General features: G+C 45.8%; 1 protein-coding gene across 4 annotated transcripts in view; it reads left to right on the top strand.

The window, feature by feature from the left end:
- Positions 1 to 21,471, top strand: part of LINGO1 (leucine rich repeat and Ig domain containing 1) — a 471,260-nt gene that overhangs the window by 20,621 nt on the left and 429,168 nt on the right. The window lies entirely within an intron of this gene.

Genomic DNA, 21,471 nt, shown 5'->3' on the forward strand with positions numbered 1-21,471 from the left:
ATTTCCTCCATCAGCCCGGGGAAGGCTGTCCCTCCAGCGCAGTAATGGTGTTTTTTTGGTTGGTAGGGAGGACTGGATGAATGAGGGAGTCTGAATTCCCTTCTTTGTTCATGAGACACCCAGGTGGTCACTCATAAGTACTGCTGAGCTCTGTTGCATCCCTCCAAATTACATCAGATTCTCTGCTGCTTGAACACTGATAAAATGCAGATCCCATTGAAAGCCACGGCTGAGCAGAGATTGAATTGGAAGAAAAAAGCTTTCGAAGGGCTGAGGAGAGAAGTGGACTGTTCACCAAGGGAAGATGGTCCACAGATGGATACGTTTGTTACTTAGAGAAAACAGATGGGCTCAGCAGCGGGTCTCTTTGAGAGCAGATATCTTTCCGTCTGAAAGAAAGGAATGAATTCATGATAAGAGAGCGAACCTCTTCATCTTGATGGGATCTGACCCAACTGCCTGAGCTGGATTGGATGCTGGTTTGGGAGATACTGGATGTCACAAAAGGGAGAGTCTTATTAACAAGACGCCATTTGCACTCTCTTCGTATCTCTTGCCTTCACCAGCCAACTTCAAAGGGGGCCCTGTCCTCTGCCAGACGTCTCCCAGAGTGTCCTGCCAGCTCATTCTCCTTGAAACCAAGAACAGAGGACGGGCACCACACCCCCTGCCTCTATCAGAAGAATAGACACTTTCTCCTCTTTACAAGAACAAAAATTGAGGAAAGAGGTATCCCCCTCCTCCCTTTAAAATAAAATACATCTTCTTCCAGACTACAGCTTTGTGAAACACTTACAGTAAATATTCTGAGGAGGAGAAAAGTCCGCTAGGAAAAGAGGCCCCTTTGTTGAAAGCAAGTCAAACTTTTCCTTTTCCTTTAGCGTGTTTTTACTAGGGACAATCTCCCTTCAGAACTCCCACACATGAGTTTTAACCAAGGAAGTGTACTTTAATAACTGCGTTTCTTCTTCTGAGAACGCAGTCTCTTCCTTGTTTCTCTTTCCTCATCATACTGCTGCTTCTCTAGAGAGTTTTGTTAAGCAGGTTGGACCCAGGAGGCTGTGCAGCTGCTTTGAATGTGTTCCCCAGTTTATGCAGCAAAGGGGCAGTGAACAGGACACTCCCTGTTAACTACAGAATAGCAGAGAGGTAACGAAGGTAGGTAACACTTTCAAAAGCGCCAAAATGACTTAGGAGCCGGACTTCAATTTTTCAAAAGTGACTTATCTGCTTAGGAGCTTGTCCCGAAGGGATTTTTGCCCTATTAATGTAATAATACCATCTAACTCAGGACGAAGGGGAGAGGATGTAATATACTGGCTTTGTGTGGATGAGAGATGCTGCCTTCTAGTGGCTGGCCATTAGAGAGGGTGAGAGAGCTGGTGCTTCTAAAAGTAGAGGGAGCTCTTCTTCAGCTGAAGTGGTTTAGGAGCCAAAAAACCAGAGTTCTAATCTGGACTCCTAAATTGAGTGCATTGAGTCCCCATGCAGGCATGTCTGTTGTTGGGTTCAGGATTCATTCCATTAGATCAGGGGTTCTCAGCCTGGGGGCACAATCCCCAAGGAGTAACAAACAGTTATTAAGGATTCTCATGGCACCATGCTAAAAGAGGCAGGGTGTTCTGGCTAGATCTTCCTTGAAGAAGAGAGGTCCCAGTTACCCCAAAACTTTCTCATACAGGATGCCACTAGGCTCTGTCTGATCACCCCTTCCTATTCATAGAATCATAAAATCATAGACTATCAGGGTTGGAAGGGACCTCAGGAGGTCAGTGGAAGGAGCCATTCATTGTGTCTGAGGCCATTAGGAGTGCGGAGCAAGGAAACCCTGGTTGTGCCACGTGGAATAGCCTGATGATGCCCTACTCTGTCTCCTCTGACGTGCCTGATGCTGTGTCCCAGTATCTGCATGTTCTTGGGATGTGATGAGGGTTTGCTGCCAATACAGAAAGGATTAGTGGAATGTTGTGAGGTGCAGCTTGCACGTGCAGGTGATGCTGACCAGGTCTGCTGGGTGTTATGCAGGTGCACAGTCTAGGGGGTCGTAGAGACCCACCTGCTAGTCCTGTATGCACTGGTAATGGCTGTTTTCTAGCTGTGTCTGATGAGAATAGTGCAACTGTTTCTCTTGGACAGGGCTTGTGCCACAGTCATCCATGCCTTTGTCAGCTCCAGTGCCAGATTCATCTAATGCACCCTTCATGGGACTGCATCCCAGGGCCACTCAGGAACTGCAATTAGTGACGAGGGCTGAGATTTCTCCAGACCAGGCTGGTCAAGGCATGTCAGTGTTGCTAGGTTTGGCTGGAATTAGAAAGTAGGATGAAGAGAGAAATCAGTGCAATCTTTTGTGCAACGCAGTGCGGATATGGGACTTGTTTCGAGTTTTGGGTAGAGCCCTATCAAATTCATGGCCATGAAAAACGCGTCATGGACCATGAAATCTGGTCTTTTGTGTGCTTTTACCCTATACTATACAGATTTCACAGCGGGAAAACAGTGTTTCTCAAACTGGGGGTCCTGACCCAAAAGGGAGTTGTGGGGAGGAGGGGGATCACAAGGTTATGTTAGGGGATCATGGTATTGCCACTCTTACTTCTGTGGTGACTTCAGAGCTGGGTGACATACCATACCATGCTACCCTTACTTCTGTGCTGCTGCTGGCAGTGGCTTTGCCTTCAGAGCTGAGCTCCAGGCCAGCAGCCGCCGCTCTCCAGCTGCTCAGCTCTGAAGGCAGCGCTGCCCCCAGCAGCAGCACAGAAGTAAGAGTAGCAATACTGCAGGCCCCCCCCTCACAATAACCTTGCAAAACCCGCCCCCCCCCCCACAAAACTCCTTTTTGGGTCAGGACCCCTGCAATTACAACACTGTGAAATTTTAGATTTAAATAGCTGAAATAATGAAATTTACCATTTAAAAAAATCCTCTGACTGTGAAATTGAGCAAAATGGACCATGAATTTGGTAGGGCCCTAATTATGAGTGAAGGGTTTAGTCAGATCCTATATCCTCTGAACCAGTTTGCCTACACCAGAAGAAAACCTAGCTTAGGGGTGGAGGGAGCAGGCAGCAGGATGATACTAGTATATTTGTGTCATTGTTTATGTACTTGATTAGCTCCTGCTGATCAATGACATTAATCCCATTTACCTGGGCATTGTTAGGGGATGGCTCTTGGTTTCTAACCATCGACAGGAAACACAAACTATTAATGTCATTTCTCCTTGTATCCTTGATAGATTTTTTAGCATTGCCGTTACAGACTCTCTGCTGTTACCTTTTGTTTTGTCCTCAATAGCTTGTCTAATAAACGCTATTATCTTGGGCACAAATCTACTTCATGCTTCAATTCCACTTGGTAAGAGTGGGTAATAATAGCAGAACAATGATCCTTTTAAAGGGAGATCTTTCACAGGCCGCTCTGGATGCCATTTGTCCCGTGCTTTCCCGTGCTCTTCCCTGAAATGGATAAAGATAATGGAGCACGCAGGTCCTGAAAGTGCAGGTGGGAATGGCGCCCAGCTGATAGATTGGATGTCAAATAGAGCAGCAGTCAATAGAGTAACTCTGGGGATGCCAATAGGGGATCTGAGATGCTTGAGGCCCTGCCACTTTGGTAATTAGAGAAGACCTGCTTTTTGGTCTTTTGATGTAATTCCAGCAGATTAGGATGAAGAAAATGGTCACGAGGGAGGAAAAAAAAGAGAGATCACAAAACGGCTCCTTATGGCTTCCAGGAAAGGTCTAGTCCAGAACCAAATAAAGATATTGCCTCCCTGTCTACATAAACAGGAGCTGGAAAAAGCTCTGCCTAATTGGTAGGTGGAGGGCTGCCGACAGATCCCTTGGTCAGCCCACAGTTTTTAAGAGAAACAGTGAGGCAGCTCCAGTTGAAAGATTTAATTCCCCAGCAAGAATGATCAAAGGTGTGTAAGCACAATAACTGGCCCTGATTCTTGCTGGCTGCTGAGACTCTTGCTCGTTAGCGTCTCTGCAAAGTGAGCAGCAGGAGTGTGAAAGCCTTGGGTGAATGGTGTTTAATTAAAGCAAACACAACCCAGCACAGCTGAGCTGCTGTATTGTCGGAGCCTTCTGAGCTGGATTTGCTGTGCCCATGTGAAAAAGGGGACCCTTTCATGGAACTGGGAGAACCACCCCTGGATGTGCAGTGTTCCCCTGGCATGAATGCAGGGTATAGACACCACCTGAGGACTGCCTTTGTTGGAATAATGTCAAACTCTTGTGCCTGCAATTATAGTTTGTTTAGCAGGGGAACAATGAAAGGGCCCTTCTTGGTTATTTTTGTCTCCATTGCTTTCAAGATGGGGAGATAGATTTCACCACAAACATGCCACCATTATACCCCCTCTGGCACTCCGGGCAGCCATGCTAGCCCTGCCATTCTAGCCAGACCTGGATGTCTGCTGTCCCGGCCCAGGAGCAGGCCAGGGGAATTTCTTGCCCGTCATTCATTTGTAAGTGTATTCTAGTCAAGTAAGCATAGTCTAGTCTAGTCTACCCATGGCAATCCTAAAGGTATTGTCCAGGCCTCAGCTGCTATTTAAAGGCAGCACTGTGACAGTAAATCATTAGCTTCCTTCCCATGTTGCATTCCCTATGGTAGTCATGTTGATGCTGTGGGAACCACGTGCGATATGGCACAGGATTTTGTTTTCACTGCTCCGTGCCCAAATGGAGTTCTGGACCTCTGGGAAAGAGAGGCTGGAAGGCACGAGGTAACAAACTCCCTGAGTTTTCTTATTATCTGACAACAGTCTGATGGTGCTTGCACTCAAAAGGCTCTAGGATGGGGCAGCCCCATGAGATGCATTGCAGGCCTCGTTCCTAAAGGGCATAGTCTCTGCTTAGCTAGTTTGTGCCTAAGTGAGAATTCCCTGTTCCCAAACTAATTTCGGTGATTGGCCAGGAGGTCACTGGCCACATGGTGTTGGCCCCTCCTCCTCCTTTCCAGCTGATCCATTGCATTAAAAGAAGTTGAAAGTATACTAAATAATTGCCTAACATCACTCTTCCAAATACACAATTACTTCAGTTGCCACAGGGTTACTAGGCGATTGCAAATGGGAGGACAGTTGCTTTATTGAGGTGTGATCCAACCTATGAAAATGTTTGGCAACTTCTACCCTCTGGATCTTTCCAGGGGCCTGCCCCAGTTCTGATTGGTCCTGCTGAATGAGTCACTGTTGGCACCAAACTCACGGCCTGGCTGGCGAGCAGATGAACTGTAGAATTGCACTTCAGAAGAGGTAAAGGCCTGAGGGCTGACGCTGATGGGGGTGCCCTCAGAGGGACCCCAAGATGGGACAGTGATGCAGCCTACCCAGGGACCATGACAAGTGGTGGCAGTGGTGGAATGCTGACGGTGACAGGGTTATTTGCAGGAAGTGGCAAACAGCAGTAAAAGCAAAGTGGTGTAGTCAGCCAAGAGGCTGGGGCAGTGTTGCTTTTCTTGAGCATCATCTCCCCCCTTCAGCATGTGTGTGATGGGTTTGGGCCCTTTGGGGTGTCACCTGATGTGCTGGGGTGACCCTGAGTCAGCCTATTCTGCCAGCCTGGATCCCCTTTACCTGACCTTGCTGGGCTAGGCTCACGAGCCCCTTCCAGCCAAGCACACAGGCAGGGCCATACCCAGCTGCACAGAGAGACAGAGATCCGCTCTGGAAAGATTTGGCCTTAGGGGCTTGCCCCAACACTCTGTTGCCCATGCCCTTTAAGGGGTACAAACCCAGAGGTTTTATGAAATTCTCCCCATCCCTCAATGTGGAGGGTGATTTATGCACAACTTCTTGCCCCCCCTTCCCCCATTAGAAATTACGTAAACTGGGTTATGTTATAAATGAGCAATAAGTTTATTAACTACAAAAGGTGAATTTTAAGTGACTATTAGAGATAACAGACAGAACAAAGCAGATTAGTGACCAAATAAAACAAAATATGCAAGCTAATCTTAATATACTTAAGGTTACAAAATGTAAATTCTCACCCTAAATGTTATTTTAGGCAGGTTGAAAAGTTTCTGTGGTTCACAGTTCCAGTTATATTCCTTTTCAGATTGAACCCCTGTCTCAGTCTGGACTCCCCGCGTGCCTTCCCTTGAGGTGGTTTTAGTGGTCTCTCTTTTTGGGCAGACAGGCCATGGAGAGGAGGAGTCCTGTTTGCCTTCCTCCCCACCCTTAAATAGGATTTACATAAGGCGGGAATTCTTTGTTTCCCAAACTTGACCCCACCCCTTTCCCTTCCAGTGGAAAGTTACGAGAAGTCCCAGCTAATGTTTAGTATCAGGTGACAAGACCACCTGACTCTGTAGTATCACAGCGTCCATGACTCAGTGGCAGTATGGAGAGTCCGCAGGAAGGCCAAGCCTTTTCATAGTCCATTGTCCTCGCTGATAGGCCATCTGGCTTTTCCGTTGTTGTACCTGAAGCATTGGCAGTGGGCGTCACCCAAAATAGCATAGTTGAAATACAGATACATAGTCAATATTCCTAACTTCAGATACAGAAATGATACAGGCATACAAATTGGATAATCACATTCGGTAAATTATAACCTTTCCAATGATACCTTACAAGATCCATCTTGCATGAAGTACATCTTAGTTATGTCATATTCATATCATAAGCATATTTTCATAAAGAATATGGAGTGAAACGTCACATTGTGAAACCATGCTGTACCCAACACTGCATGCTCCTTGTTCACACCTTCGGACCCAGTCTGTGTTATCTGCCTTAAGGCAGAAGGGACTCATCCTGCTAATCCATGGGCCTTCGCTGGTTAAATGGGGGTGAGGGCTGGAGGGACACAGAGGTCGGATGGGGTTTAACAGCACATTTACCCCTACTTACTAACCCATGGGCATGCTTTGAATGGCACTGGGATGTCCACAGCTCCCTTTGAGGACTCACCCTGCTATCCTCTCTGTCTTCCTACATTTGCCCAAATTGCCTGGTTGGCTGCAAGATCCATCCTGCCTGCAAGATGGAAGTATTTTACGTCCACAGTATATATTTGCCTTAAATTGCTGCCTTGCAAGCCCTGATTTGCTTTTACTTGGTTCCTACATTACAAAACAAAACAAAGAACACCCCACCAGGCACAGCACTCAGACGTTCTCACTTCTCTCTCAGCTTTCCCCAACTGAATTGCTTAAAAACTGTAGACCATTGATAAAAGCAATTTTCTTCCCATTATGGAAAACCCTATCAAGTCTTATTCTTCACTCTGACCTTTAGGTGTGCTTTTCCTCACCTCCTCTTTTTACTACCATGCAACTATTGGAGCGCCTGGTACCAGAGTAGCAACGGTCACCCATCCTCTTAGCCAGTGCTCCTACGAAGCAGTTCCTACAGGGACTCCTGTTGTGGGAGGATGGGACTGAAGAACCTGTGACCTTTCCCACTGCTAGTCCTCCTTCAGCACTTCCCCTGGGAACAGAAATACGGTAGCTGGCCCCTGTCCCTCCGCCACTGCTCCTGTACCGTTCTCTGTTGCAACTTCTGGGAGAGAGGATGGTACTGCAGCTGTGAACTCAAGTCTTTTCTCTTCACTATAGAATCATAGACTTTAAGGTCAGAAGGGACCATTATGACCGTCTAGTCTGACTTCCTGCACAACACAGGCCACAGAATCTCACCCACCAACTCCTGTAACAAACCCCTGACCTATGTCTGACCTATTGAAGTCCTCAAATCGTGGTTTAAAGATTTCGAGGTGCAGAGAATCCTCCAGCAAGTGACCCGTACCCAATGCGGCAGAGGAAGGCAAAAACCCCCCAGGGCCTCTGCCAATCTGCCCTGGAGGAAAATTCCTTCCCGACCCCAAATATGGCGATCAGCTTAACCCTGAGCATGTGGGCAAGACTCACCAGCCAGACACGCAGGAAAGAAATCTCTGTAGTAACTCAGGTCCCTCCCTATCTAGCGTCCCATCACAGGCCATTGGGCATATTTACCGCTAATAGTCAAAGTTCAGTTAATTGCCAAAATTAGGCTATCCCGTCATACCATCCCCTCCATAAACTTATCAAGCTTAGTCTTGAAGCCAGATATGTCTTTTGCCGCCACTGCTCCCCTTGGAAGGCTGTTTCAGAACTTCACTCCTCTGATGGTTAGAAACCTTTGTCTAATTTCAAGTCTAAACTTCCTGATGGCCAGTTTATATCCATTTGTTCTTGTGTCTACATTGGTACTGAGCTTAAATAATTCCTCTCCCTCCCTGGTATTTATCCCTCTGATATATTTATAGAGGGCAATCATATCTCCTCTCAGCCTTCTTTTGGTTAGGCTAAACAAGCCAAGCTCTTTGTGTCTCCTTTCATAAGACAGGTTTTCCATTCCTCGCAGGGCCGGCTCTAGGATTTTTGCCGCCCCAAGCAAAAAAATTTTTGGCTGCCCCTGCTTTTTTTTCGTGCCCCACCAACCCCGGCTCTGCCCCAACTTCGCCCCTTCCCAACCCCTTCCCCAAATCCCCGTCCCCGCCTCCTCCCCTGGGTGTGCCGCATTTTCCCCCCCCATTGCTTCCTGCAGCTCCCCCCCACAACCCCCTGCCCTAGCTCACCTCTGCTCTGCCTGCTCCCCTGAACACACTGCCGCTCTGCTTCTCCCCCTTCCCTCTCAGGCAAGGGAGAGGCAGCGCATTCAGGGGAGCAGGCAGAGCGGAGGTGAGCGAGGATGGGGGGAGCTCAGGAAGTAATTGGGGGGGTAGAGGAACCGTTCCCCAACCCAGCTTACCTCTGCTCCACCACCGCCACCTCCCCCGAGCGTGCCGCCGCTCGGCTTCTCCTTCCTCCCTCCCAGGCTTGCTTTCGTGCGCGGCAAGCCTGGGAGGGAGTGGGGGGAAGCGGAGCGGCGGCGGCGGCAGAGCGGAGGCGAGCTGGGGCGGCGGGGGCACATTTCTAGGGGTGACATGGCCGGCGCTGGAATGCCGCCCCTAGAAATGTGCCCCCCCAAGCACCTGCTTGTTTTGCTGGTGCCTAGAGCCGGCCCTGATTCCTCGGATCATCCTAGTAGCCCTTCTCTGTACCTGTTCCAGTTTGAATTCATCCTTCTTAAACATGGGAGACCAGAACTACACACAATATTCCAGACAAGGTCTCACTAGTGCCTTGTATAACAGTACTAAGACCTCCTTATCTCTACTGGAAATACCTCTCCTGATGCATCCCAAGACCGCATTAGCTTTTTTCACGGCTATATCACATGGGCGGCTCATAGTCATCCTGTGATCAACCAATACTCCGAAGTCCTTCTCCTCCTCTGTTACTTTCAAGTGATGCGTCCCCAGTTTATAACAAAAATTCTTGTTATTAATCCCTAAATCCCTTGCACTTTTCACTATTAAATTTCATCCTATTACTATTACTCCAGCTTACAAGGTCATCCAGATCCTCCTGTATGATATCCCGGTCCTTCTCTGTATTGGCAATGCCTCCCAGCTTTGTGTCATCTGCAGACTTTATTAGCACATTCCCACTTTTTGTGCCAAGGTCAGTAATAAAAAGATTAAATAAGATTGGTCCCAAAACCGACCCCTGAGGAACTCCACTAGTTACCTCCTTCCAACCTGACAGTTCACCTTTCAGTAGGACCCATTGTAGTCTCCCCTTTAACCAGTTCCTTATCCACCTTTCAATTTTCATATTGAGCCCCATCTTTTCCAATGTAGCTAATAATTCCCCATGTGGAACCTTCTCAAATGCCTTACTGAAATCGAGGTAAATTTGATCCACTGCGTTTCCTTTATCTAAAAAATCTGTTACCTTCTCAAAGAAGGAGATCAGGTTGGTTTGGCACAATCTACCTTTTGTAAAACCATGTTGTATTTTGTCCCAATTACCATTGACCTCAATGTCCTTAACTACTTTCTTCTTCAAAGTTTTTTCCAAGACCTTGCATACTACAAATATCAAACTAACAGGTCTGTAGTTACCCGGATCACCTTTTTTCCCTTTCTTAAAAATAGGAACTATGTTAGCAATTCTCCAGTCATACAGTACAACCCCTGAGTTTACAGATTCATTAAAAATTCTTGCTAATGGGCTTGCAATTTCATGTGCCAGTTCCTTTAATATTCTTGGATGAAGATTATCTGGGCCCCCTGATTTAGACCCATTAAGCTGTTCAAGTTTGGCTTCTACCTTGGATGTGGTAATAGCTACCTCCATATCCTCATTCCCATTTGTCATCCTACCATTATCCCAAAGTTCCTCATTAGCCTCATTAAAGACTGAGGGAAAGTATTTGTTTAGATATTGGACCATGCCTAAATTATCCTTAACCTCCACTCTATCCTCAGTGTTTAGCTGTCCCACTTCTTTCTTTGTTTTCTTCTTATTTATATGGCTATAGAACCTTTTACTATTGGTTTTAATTCCCTTTGCAAAGTCCAACTACATGGCTTTTGGCTTTTCTCACTTTATCCCTACATGTTCTGACTCAATAAGGTAGCTTTCCTTGCTGATCCCTCCCATCTTCCACTCCTTGTAGGCTTTCTCCTTTTTCTTAATCACCTCTCTGAGATGCTTGCTCATCCAGCTTGGTCTACAACTCCTGCCTATGAGTTTTTTCCCCTTTCTTGGGGTGCAGGCTTCTGATAGTTTCTGCAACCTTGACCTGAAGTAATTCCAGGCTTCCTCTGCCTTTAGATCCACAAGTTCTTCAGTCCAATCCACTTCCCTAACTAATTTACTTATTTTTTTAAAGTTAGCCCTTTTGAAATCAAAAACCCTAGTCACAGATCTATTTTTGTTTATCCTTCCATTTAGTTTGAACTGAATTAGCTCATGATCGCTCGAACCAAGGTTGTCCCCTACAACCATTTCTTCTATGAGGTCCTCACTACACACCAAAACCAAATCTAAAATGGCATCCCCTCTTGTTGGTTCAGCAACTACTTGGTGAAGGAATCCATCAGCTGTCGCATCCAGGAAAATCTGAGCCCTATTATTATTACTAGCACTTGTCCTCCAGTCTATATATGGGAAGTTAAAGTCTCCCATGATCACACAGTTCCCATTTGTATTTACTTCATTAAAACCATTAAAGCAGTCTCTATCCATATCCAAATCATATCCCGGCAGTCTACAGCACACCCCAAGCACTATCCCGGGGGAGGCTCTACTAGCTTTCTTCCCCAATGTGATTTTTGCCCAGACAGACTCTGTCTTATCCATTCTATCACTTCTTATTTCTTTACAGTCTACCTCATCATCGATATACAATGCTGCTCCACCACCTTTGCCTTTATTTCTGTCTTTTCTAAACAGCACATACCCTTCAATACTTGTACTCCAGTCATGACTACTCTTCCGCCATGTTTCTGTTATCCCTATAATATCTGGTTTCACTTCCTGCACCAGTTCCTCCATTTTGTTACGTAGGCTCCTCGCATTAGTGTACAAACATCTTAATTTTTGCTGTTTGGCTTCGCTTGCATTCTTTACCTGATGAGGCACAGACATTCTCTGGCCAGTATCACCAATTAGACTGGAATCTACACTACCCTTCCTTCTTATGTCCATTCTCCTACCCATGGCTGTATCCTTTCTAGCTAAACGGTTCAAACTTAAAGTTCCAAACCTACCTGTCTTTCTGGCTAATTTGATTAGGGTAGAATGCAACCCCAGCACCTTTGCTTTGCAATTTAGCCATCTGATCAATGTGTTAAAATGTTCTTTCTGTTCGCGGGACGTGTAGGGTTTTCAAAAGCATTAATGATAGAAAATAAATTGGAATCTGAGAGAAATAATCTTTAGGCATTCTCTGTGGGCCTTTCCTTTCCTCGCTCTTCTCAGCCATATTGAAGGCTGCAGCTGGCCTGGAATACAAATGAGAATGAACCCTGCATCCCTCTTAATCTACAGTGATGCCTTCCTCTTGCCGGATAACTCTCACCAAAGGGAAAGCTCTTTTAGATGAGACAGCTGCAATAACTGGGAGTAATAAAACATAAAAAATGTGTTTGGGATGGAGTCGGAGTATACGAGAGGCAGGAAAGACAGCAAGGCACAGAGTGCACAAGGCTTCCTGATTGATTTATTCCAGGGATTCTTAATCTGGGGGGCATGGACAGGTATTATGGGTCATGACCACCCTGCCCTCCCCATATTGCTAAATATGGGGGGTGGGGTGTCCTGGTATGGAAAAGGCTGAGAACCACTGACAAGTCCCATTAAGTGTTGCGTATTGTGGGTCCATCCGCCATCTGGGGTGATAGAGGCATTGGCTCTGCATGGGTTCTCTCTGCAGCCAACATCAGCAGTGTAGAAGGGCAGGTCATAAAACACCAACTCCGCTGGGCTAGCTGCTGTATACGTATGCCTGACACTTGCCTCCCGAAGCACGTACTCTTCTATCAGTTAAGTCAGGGAAGAAGGGCTTGTGGAGGGCAGCAGAAGCGCTTCAAAGACATACTGGAAGTACACCTTAAAAAGGGAGGCCTCAGCCCAACAAACTGGGAGGACTTGGCAAGGAACAGAACCCAGTGGCGCCACACCATATACCAAGCCACAGCCCACTTTGAGGAGAACAGACATGCTCATGAGACAGAGAAGTGACAAAGGAGGGAAGAAAGGACACAACAGTCCAGCCAACAACTGTGTCTCTTCCAAGATCACACTTGTCACTTCTGTGGGAAAATCTGCAGGGCATGAATTGGCTTCTCAGCCACTTAAAAACTCCAGGGTAACTGAGGCACAGAGAAAGTAAGGACCAGATTTTTAAAGTTAAGGACCTGGTGCCTAAAATTCATTGATTTCAATGGGAGTTAGGTTCCAACATACTTTTGAAAATCACACTAGGTGTTGGATTACTTCTGAAAATCTGGCCCTCAGTGACTTGCCTAAGGTTAGGGAGTCTGTGGGAGAGGAAGGGATTGAACCCAGGCCTCTTGTCTCCTAGGCCAAGGCCTTAACCACTGGACCATCCTTTCTCTTGTAGGGTTGCTGCTCATGGCTCTACTTTTGTCTCCCATTGCTGACCTACTAGTACTGTTCATCCTGTGCCATGGTGAAAGAGGAACTCACTGTCCATGGCCATTGAGTCTTCCCTTGTGCAGTCCAACGGATTACCCCCTCGGCCAGGATTTTCCAAAGTGACTTATGACTTTGGGCACTTTAATTTCTCTCCCCCACCCCCAACCCTTCCAATTTGAGACACCTTACAGGGTGTGATTTTCACAAGGGGCTGGGCCTCAACCCTCTGAAAATTAGGTCCCTTTAAGATGTCCCTAGTTGGGCTCCCCAAATCATGAGTGACTTTTTGGAAGATCTTGGCCCCTCTTTCGGGAGTCCCTCCATTGACTGCAGTAGGCTTTGGATCAGGCTGAGTGGGAAGAGAATTTGGCTGTCAGGTCTGTTCAGTCCTGACTTGCTCATCTTTGTCAGTGATTTGCAACTTGCCTTGACAGGAGACCCCGCCTTCTCTCGGGAGAGAGGGATATTCATTCAGAGATATGCCTCTTATCTCTTTGTTTTCCCCTTTGTGTTTACGAGAAGGTGGTAGAAGCAGAGCTGGTTGTGTTTTGTTCTGTTTATACCACATGTGTCCCCTGATAACAGCTCCTGGCCTCTGATACACCAATCCCCTGTGTTAATGGCAGTGCTATCAGATGGAACCAGAAACTGATCCACAAAGACTTGAATGCTCTCGGAGAAATGGGGAGCTGTGCCTTGAAGAGAGTGTGCTGGGATATCATGGGCTCTCTTTGCTGTCATCTGAGTAGGAAGAAGATCCTCAGTTTAAAATGTAGATATTCTGGAAACAGGGGTTGTCAGGCTATACGATTTGTGAAGGGGACCAAACAGTTCATCTGATAGCGGGTAAGAAAGATGCCTCTGAAAAAGCGAGCCAATCAGAAAGGCCAAGGACAGTCTTGCAAACTCAGTGTGGGTTTGTAAAGGGCCAGATTCAGCTGTTGGTTTCACCCACCTCAGTCCAGAGTAACTGTTGATGCCAGTGGCCTAAACATGAGCAGATTCTGGCCCCCAGAAGCATTTGTATGAAGAACAACAGAAAACATACAGAGTTGCATTAAAGGGAGATTGTCAAGTGAAATCTCATCGAAGGCCATGTGCATGCATGTGTTTGTAACATTTCTTAACTGAATTATTAATAACACTGCAGGTTATTCAAATGGGAACAATTTAAAAAATCAAACTAGTGTCTCATCACTGCGGCTGTGTTGTTTACATTTTGCATTTCCCAGGCTGGCGCGGGGAAGCCATGCTGGTCCTTTTCACTTCCTTCTTAGTCAGGCTAACTTTCAGGATCTCACACACTGTTCTAGCCACAGCCCTTAAAATAACTATATGGTCACCTTATTTTAAAACCTGGGCTGAAAGCAGAACTGAGGTCAGACGAGCAGCTTTGGCGAGATCAAAGTTTTCGCTGTTGGGAGGCTGTGTGGTCTAGTGGATAGAGCACTGGATTGGGAATTGGATTCTGTTCCCAGCTCTGTCCCTTTTCCCCCATGCCTCTCTTTCCACTCCCAACCTGGGTCTGTCTTATCTATTTAGAGTGCAAGCGGGACTCTCTCTCTCACTATGTGTTTGCACAGCATTTAGCCCAATCGGGCCCTGATCTCAGCTGCAGGAACTGTCATCATAATGCTGTGTAGCCTTTTCATCCTCAAAGCACTTCACGCACTGGTCCTCGCATCTCTCCAGGGAATAGGTGGGTGTTCTCTCCATTTTTCAGAGGCGGGCAGTGAGGTGAAATGACTTTCCCAAGGTCACAGAGGGTGTAGGTGTCAGCATTAGAACGTCCGTGGTTCTCAGTCCCATACTTGGCCTGGTAGACCTCTCCATGCTAGAGACTGTGAAAGGCTACTGAGTGTGATTTAGGATCTTAGCTGCATTGCCTCCTCAGGCCTCTCCCCTGGCTCCTATCCACATGGACTTGGCTGGGGATAGTGAGCAGGACAGAAAACAGGGCTTGAAAAATCTGATTGTTTTCTCTTCCCCTATTCTGGAAATGGAGCATGTAGCTGTGAGAGGTTCTGGAATCTGCCGAGAGCCATACCTCTTGCAGGCCTCAGACGAGAGTCTGTTAAGGCACTGTTTCATACCTGAGTCTGGCCCCTGCGTTCCTTTTGGGTACAGACTAGCCTCATAATGAAATCTCTTTTTATTTATGTTGTTTTCCAAGCATCAGTTTAATGTCTGGAAAATCCTGTTGCTGTGGAGCCTAGAGTACTTAAAAGAAATCCCGTTAAAGGAATGGGCATCTATAGAGACCCTACGTATAACAGGCACCAAATGAAATTCAGCCGTACACAGACATATAGAGTGCACCAGAGCACTTGGAATGGCTTTGTTTCTGTATTCCACTGCTGCGTGGACTGGACAGACAACAAGGATGCCGCAGACACTGCAGATGTGTTTTGATGTACTTACCTATTCTATTCAGGGTCTTAGGCCACACCCTTCACCATGGTATCTGAGCACCTTCCAGAAATGCATTAAGCAATATAAATGGCAGAGCTGGTCAAGAAATTATTTTTCCTCCTGGGAAAAATTTAGACTAAAATAAAAAAAATTAATATTTTGGTTTTCAGTGGTTTGAGAAAAACCTGAAAATATTTGACAAACATGGACCTTTTTTTGCAGAATTTCTTTTTAGTCTAAAAAGACATTTTCCATAAACAAAACATGGATGGAAAATTTTTGAGAAGCACTACTGATTCGAACTTTTCAGATTTGCTTGCCTCTTTCCTTCTTTCTCTTGCTTAGGGGAAAGAAACGCATGTGGATTTTCTCCTGTTATTATCACTGTAATGCATATTTATGTTTGCGAAGGCAGGTTAGAGGTGTGAACCTTGCACTTGCAGTGGCAAGGGGGTGAACTTAGTGATGATTGGTTGTGAGATCATGCTGATACCTGGAATTTGTTAAGTTATTGTGAGTTTTACACATAGACTTTAGAGGAAGAATGGAACCTGTTGTCTGTTCTGGCCCTGTGCGTGCTTATATGTACATATACCCAGATTTACTGTGAGGATTCAAAATGAACCTAAGCTTTGAACTTCCCCCTAACTCCTATATGGGCTTCTGGTTCTGTAATTCTCTAGTCAGAATATTGAAAATAAAACGACTACCCATCCTGTACTGGGCTTGGTTCAAAAGCCATCAAAGTTAGCGGAAAAACTCCCATTGACGTGATGGGATTTAGATCAGGCTTGTGTGAGAAAACCAGGATTTGCCTTGATGCAGTGTTGAGCGTTATATGGCAGCAGGGAGAATGCCTGGAAATCCCACTGTGTCAAAGCAGATTTTCCAGGCAGGGTGGATGAAAACCTGCAGTTCACAGACTTGACGTGTACCTGGGGGCAGAGGGAGATGCTAAGTACATAACAGAGGTGTGTTGAAACGTCCCTTCGCCCTCTCGATCTGGGGCCCAATTCTGCAAGGTGCTGAATAATGCTGAGCATGTTCAACTCCCAGTGATGTCAGTGAGAGCTGAGGGTGCCCCTCATCAACAAGAGGCACTCAGCACCTCTCAGGATCAGCCCCCCAGGGTATCCACAGCCTAATCACCTAGCTGTAACGTACCTTTGCAATTGTCTGCGACCGAACGAGTAATTTAACAGCGTGGTTTATAAACACTGGATGCCACACGCTTTTTATATTGTATTGTGAGATCCCTTTGAATGAAGCTATGATCTTGTTTTCATATCAAATGTACCTAACGAAGAGGGAAGGGGCTGAATAATAGAAGGATCACGCCAGACAGAATGGTTTGCTGGTTATTTGTTTCCAATGGGAAGTCAGTAGCTCTTTACAAAGAGTTATGCACAGTAGTTTCTATCAGTACTATTAAACAGTGGCACAAGCTGCCAAGAAGTCAACATCGTGGGATATACTGAAGGCTAGACTTGACAATTATCCATCAGGGATGCTTTAGGCACAATGAAATTTCAGCTGCTGTGATCCAAGGAGGGAATGGATTTAATGACCCAGTAGGATGTTCCGTCTACCCTAAATTATTCCACAAATACACTTCAGGCCATCCTCACGTAAGGGAGTCCAGGCTGGGGAGGAAGCAGGCTTGGTAGCAGACTCTCTCTGGCTGATGCAAGAAACAGTGAGAGGCTCTGGAAGGAACAGTGTCTCAGCCCTGTCTCTGCAGAGGAGTGCCGGAGCTTTGCATGATGGGTTTTATTTTAGTTCTTAAGTCTCAATCTGTTGAAAGATTTGATTGGAAAATTTAAACACCTCTACCTGGCTGGTTATGTTTTTTATTTCCGAGAAGGATTGTATCATGGGGTGACTGACCACTTGAAGGGGAGTCTGGGCCCAGTCTACTCACAAGATGCTTCTTTGAGAACAAACCCATCTTGGCCCACCTGTAAGCAAATAGCTGCCAGCTAGCCACCTGGGCAGTTAACTAACGAGCACCTGGGCCTGAAAAGGCTTCCCAAGCTCAATTGGATGGGAGTGCTCCCAGAGAGCAGGTGCTCCCAAGGAGAGCTCCTGGCCGGAGACACAGCTGTTGCCTGCTGTGCTCTCCCAACCCAGGGAGATGAGATCTAAGGTAAAAAGGGGCTAGCTGGGGAGGAGCTGGTTGGAGGCCACAGTTGCTGTGAATTAACGAGCACAGCCCAACAGGGAGGGTGGGGGCCTCCTGTGCTACGGAGGCAGGAAATCCCCCACGGTCGGCCCCCAGAAGATGGGCTGGGAACCGCTGGACCTTTTGGTGGAAAGCTGATTGAACAAAATAAGTTAGACCACAGGGAAAGTGGAATATTGTTTAGGCTCTGGGTATGAGTGGCTTATTTCTAAACCCCAAAATGGGGAGCTGAGTGAGCCTGTAGGGTCTGGCTGTGCCACAAAGGAGTGCTCTGGGGTGGCACCCTGCTACAGACTGACTGAAAAAAAAATTTCCTCAAAACATTGGGTTTGTGGTAAAAAGACAAAGTGTCTTCTGAATTTTCCAGAAAACTGAAAATATTCAACTGACATGTTTTGTCCCAAAACTTTCAGCTTTCCAACGAAATGTCAAAAATCTTCTGGTGAAAATTTCCTTGTGATTTTTATTTGGTTTTGTTTTCATTTCATTTTCTGCAGAAGCCCCCCACTCTTCTTGCCCCCTCTAGTTTTCTGACTAGCTCCAGTGCCTATTCTCCTTTGCCTTGCAGCTCTTTACATCGATGCAAAATAAGCATCAGATGGTGCACCCACCTGACATAGAACCATTTTACACACTTTGCGCCAGAGGAAATGACTCCACAAAGTGATGGGGTAATGAAGAACCAGGCCCTTTAAATATGGGAGAGAAACTTGCTTTCTCATTACCCCAAAGAGCTGGTGGGTTCCTCAGATGCAATCAGCTGGAGTGTGGCTTTTAGACCAAGCCCTGTGCTATGGGTGGTGTGGAACAGTGGTTCTCAACCAGGGGTACATGTACCTGTGGGGTACGCAGAGGTCTTCCAGGGGGTACATCAGTTAATCTAGATATTTGCCTAGTTTTACAACAGACTACATAAAAAGCACTAGTGAAGTCAGTACAAACTAAAATTTCATACGACATGTTTATACTGCTCTATATATGATACACTGAAATGTAAGGTTTCAGAGTAGCAGCCGTGTTAGTCTGTATTCGCAAAAAGAAAAGGAGTACTTGTGGCACCTTAGAGACTAACCAATTTATTTGAGCATAAGCTTTCGTGAGCTACAGCTCACTTCATTGGATGCACCTGATGAAGTGAGCTGTAGCTCACGAAAGCTTATGCTCAAATAAATTGATTAGTCTCTAAGGTGCCACAGGTCCTCCTTTTCTTTTTACTGAAATGTAAGTACAATATGTATATTCCAATTGATTTATTTTATAATGATATGGTAAAAATGAGAAAGTAAGCAATGTTTCAGTACTGTGGCACTTTTTTGTATTTTTATGTCTGATTTGGTAAGCAAATTGTTTTTAAATGAGGTGAAACTTATGGGTACACAAGACAAATCAAACTCCTGAAAGGGGCACAGTAGTCTGGAAAGGTTGAGAGTCACTTGGTGTGGAGTTACAGCAACTTCTGGAAGAACAATGTTTCTGGGAGCACAGCTGCTCGACAGCACTACTCAGGAATTTTTTGATGAAACTTTTTTGTTGAAACGGAAACATTTCACAGGAATGGGTCAGTTTTGACATTTCTTGACTTGAAACATTTTTGGGTGGGGCTGGGGGAGGGAAGGGTTAGAAATTGTTGAAAGATCCCACAAATATTGGGTTTTTCGTTTGAACTGATTTTTTGTGTGTTTAAAAATGTAACCTAATTATAGTACATGTTTTTCATTTTAAAAATGGTCCAAATCAAAACAAAACACTTTGAATGACCTGAACTGCAGTTTCTTTTGGATTTTTGGTTTGTGGAAAATTTTCAAAATTTTGACTTCTTGTCCTGATTTGGGATGAGAAAAATTTCCAAAATATCAAATTTTCATGGGATGGGAGAACCATTTCCCACCCAGCTGTACTACTGGAAAGGGTGTAACCCCCTGCCGCCAAAGAAGACAGACGACTTGTAAAAGGGAAGTGTAGGGATAGTTAAATATATGCCGTTTTACAATCCGATATACGTTTGCTTTTTATAGAAGGTGTTATAAATAAAGTAAGTGCCATTTTTCTGCCAGCTGCCCCTCAACCCAGTCAGAGTTAATGGCTGATTTCTTATAGGAGTCTCAGCAGCGCTGGATTCGGAGGGGTTTGGAAAAGGAGAGAGTAATTGCTTGACTGAGCCATCATGGGACCATTATCCAGGCATGGAGGAAAACATGGAGGTGTTTGAATGGGGAGTTGACAAATGAACAGATAAGGCTGGCCTGAGGATGTGGTGGAATGAAACTGAAGAGGATGAGGAAGGATGGGCAGAGTTGTGAACGGTCTGGAAGGTGCAAACAAGAAGCTGGAGTTTGATTTTTTAAGGGGTTAGAGCTAGAGACTCCATTAAATCTACTTGGGGCTTCACTATTGCCAATCTGTTTTAAGAACATAAGAACGGCCATAGTGGGTAAGACCAATGGTCCATTTAGCCCAGTGTCCTCTCTACCAACAGTGGCCAATGCCAAGTGCTTCAGTGGGAATGAACAAAACAGGAAAACATCAAGTGATCCATCCCCTATCATCCACTCCCAGCTTCTGGTAGACAGAGGTTTAGGGACACCCAGAGCTTCGGGTTGCATCCCTGATCATCTTGGCTAATAGTCATTGATGGACCTATCCTCCATGAACTGATCTAATTCTTTTTTTTAACTTTGTTATAATTTTGGCCTTCACAACATCCCCAGCAACAGCATTTTGCACTCCTTTTGCATTGATGTAAATGGCAATAAGGCCATTTTACAGGAAAGGTGCTCAGGTATTCTAGTGATGGGCAACAGCACAAACCCCACAGACAGAGGCTGTGAAAGAGGGGAAGCCGTTTAAGTGATTCAAAAGGGGGTGATGGAGTCAGAGCATGAGCAGGGAAGATGACTATAAACCTCTTACTGCCAACTGGCAAGGGGCACAGAGGGGGCTGCATAGGAGTCACAGAGATCTCTGGAGTCTGGTATGTATATTCTAGTTCACCAAAGAGTGTTATGTGAGGTCTCAGATAAAAGCTGGTGTCACACTGGTCATGGATATCATTGTAAAATGCACGCATGGATGATGTGTATGGAGTGATGTGTGCAAACAGAAAATTGGGTTCCTAAGGTCTGTGTCTAGGGACTGGTGACCAGCAAAGGTGAAAAACAGGTTTTCTGTCAGATGAGAAATGTTTATCTAGCTGGCTGTTTACATGTCAATTCAGTATTGTTGAGTTCACAATGGTCTCCTCTCACCGGTCTGAGCAGAATGCTAATGAAGGATTGTGAAAACTTCAGAGAGAGAAAAGTAACAGGGAAAAATGAAGCAGTAGCGGTGCATGGGGAACCCTATCTTGAGGCGCACGCCAGGGTTTGCTGTGGAATATTTAACTAAAAAGACACCCTGGCCTCCTTCACTGAGGCTATCTATTTACTTCAAGTTTGCTTCATGAAAAAGGGATCTGTCTTGACCCGGGTTTGGTTGAAAATGCTAGAGAAGACTCTGGGCAAGATGAGCTTCTTTAGACACGAGGTTAACCTGTTAAGTTTAGTCTCTAGAAAGTGTATTATGATTTTCTTTCACTTGTATCCATTTGTTACCAATTCTCTCACTCACTGTTACTTAAATCTCTGTTCTTTGTTAATACATTTATCCTTGTTTTCACTATAAATATAGAGAAGTGCGGTGGTGTTGAGCAAAGACATGGCCCCGAGCTGAATCTTGCAAGCTAGTGTGCACTGTTCCTTTGGGAACAGCAGTCTGGGTAATTGTGTCCATGTCCAGTGGAGCAGAGGCTGGACTCTACAGGGAAATCTTGGAGGGCTCAGGGATTGGTGTGCGTACAGGCTACCAATGGACAGGGTGTTGCCAGAGGCTGGTGGAGTCAGGCAGCT

The sequence above is a fragment of the Lepidochelys olivacea genome (genome assembly GCF_965140295.1).
Source record: "Lepidochelys olivacea isolate rLepOli2 genome assembly, chromosome: 10".
In the NCBI taxonomy this organism is placed as follows: domain Eukaryota; kingdom Metazoa; phylum Chordata; order Testudines; family Cheloniidae; genus Lepidochelys; species Lepidochelys olivacea.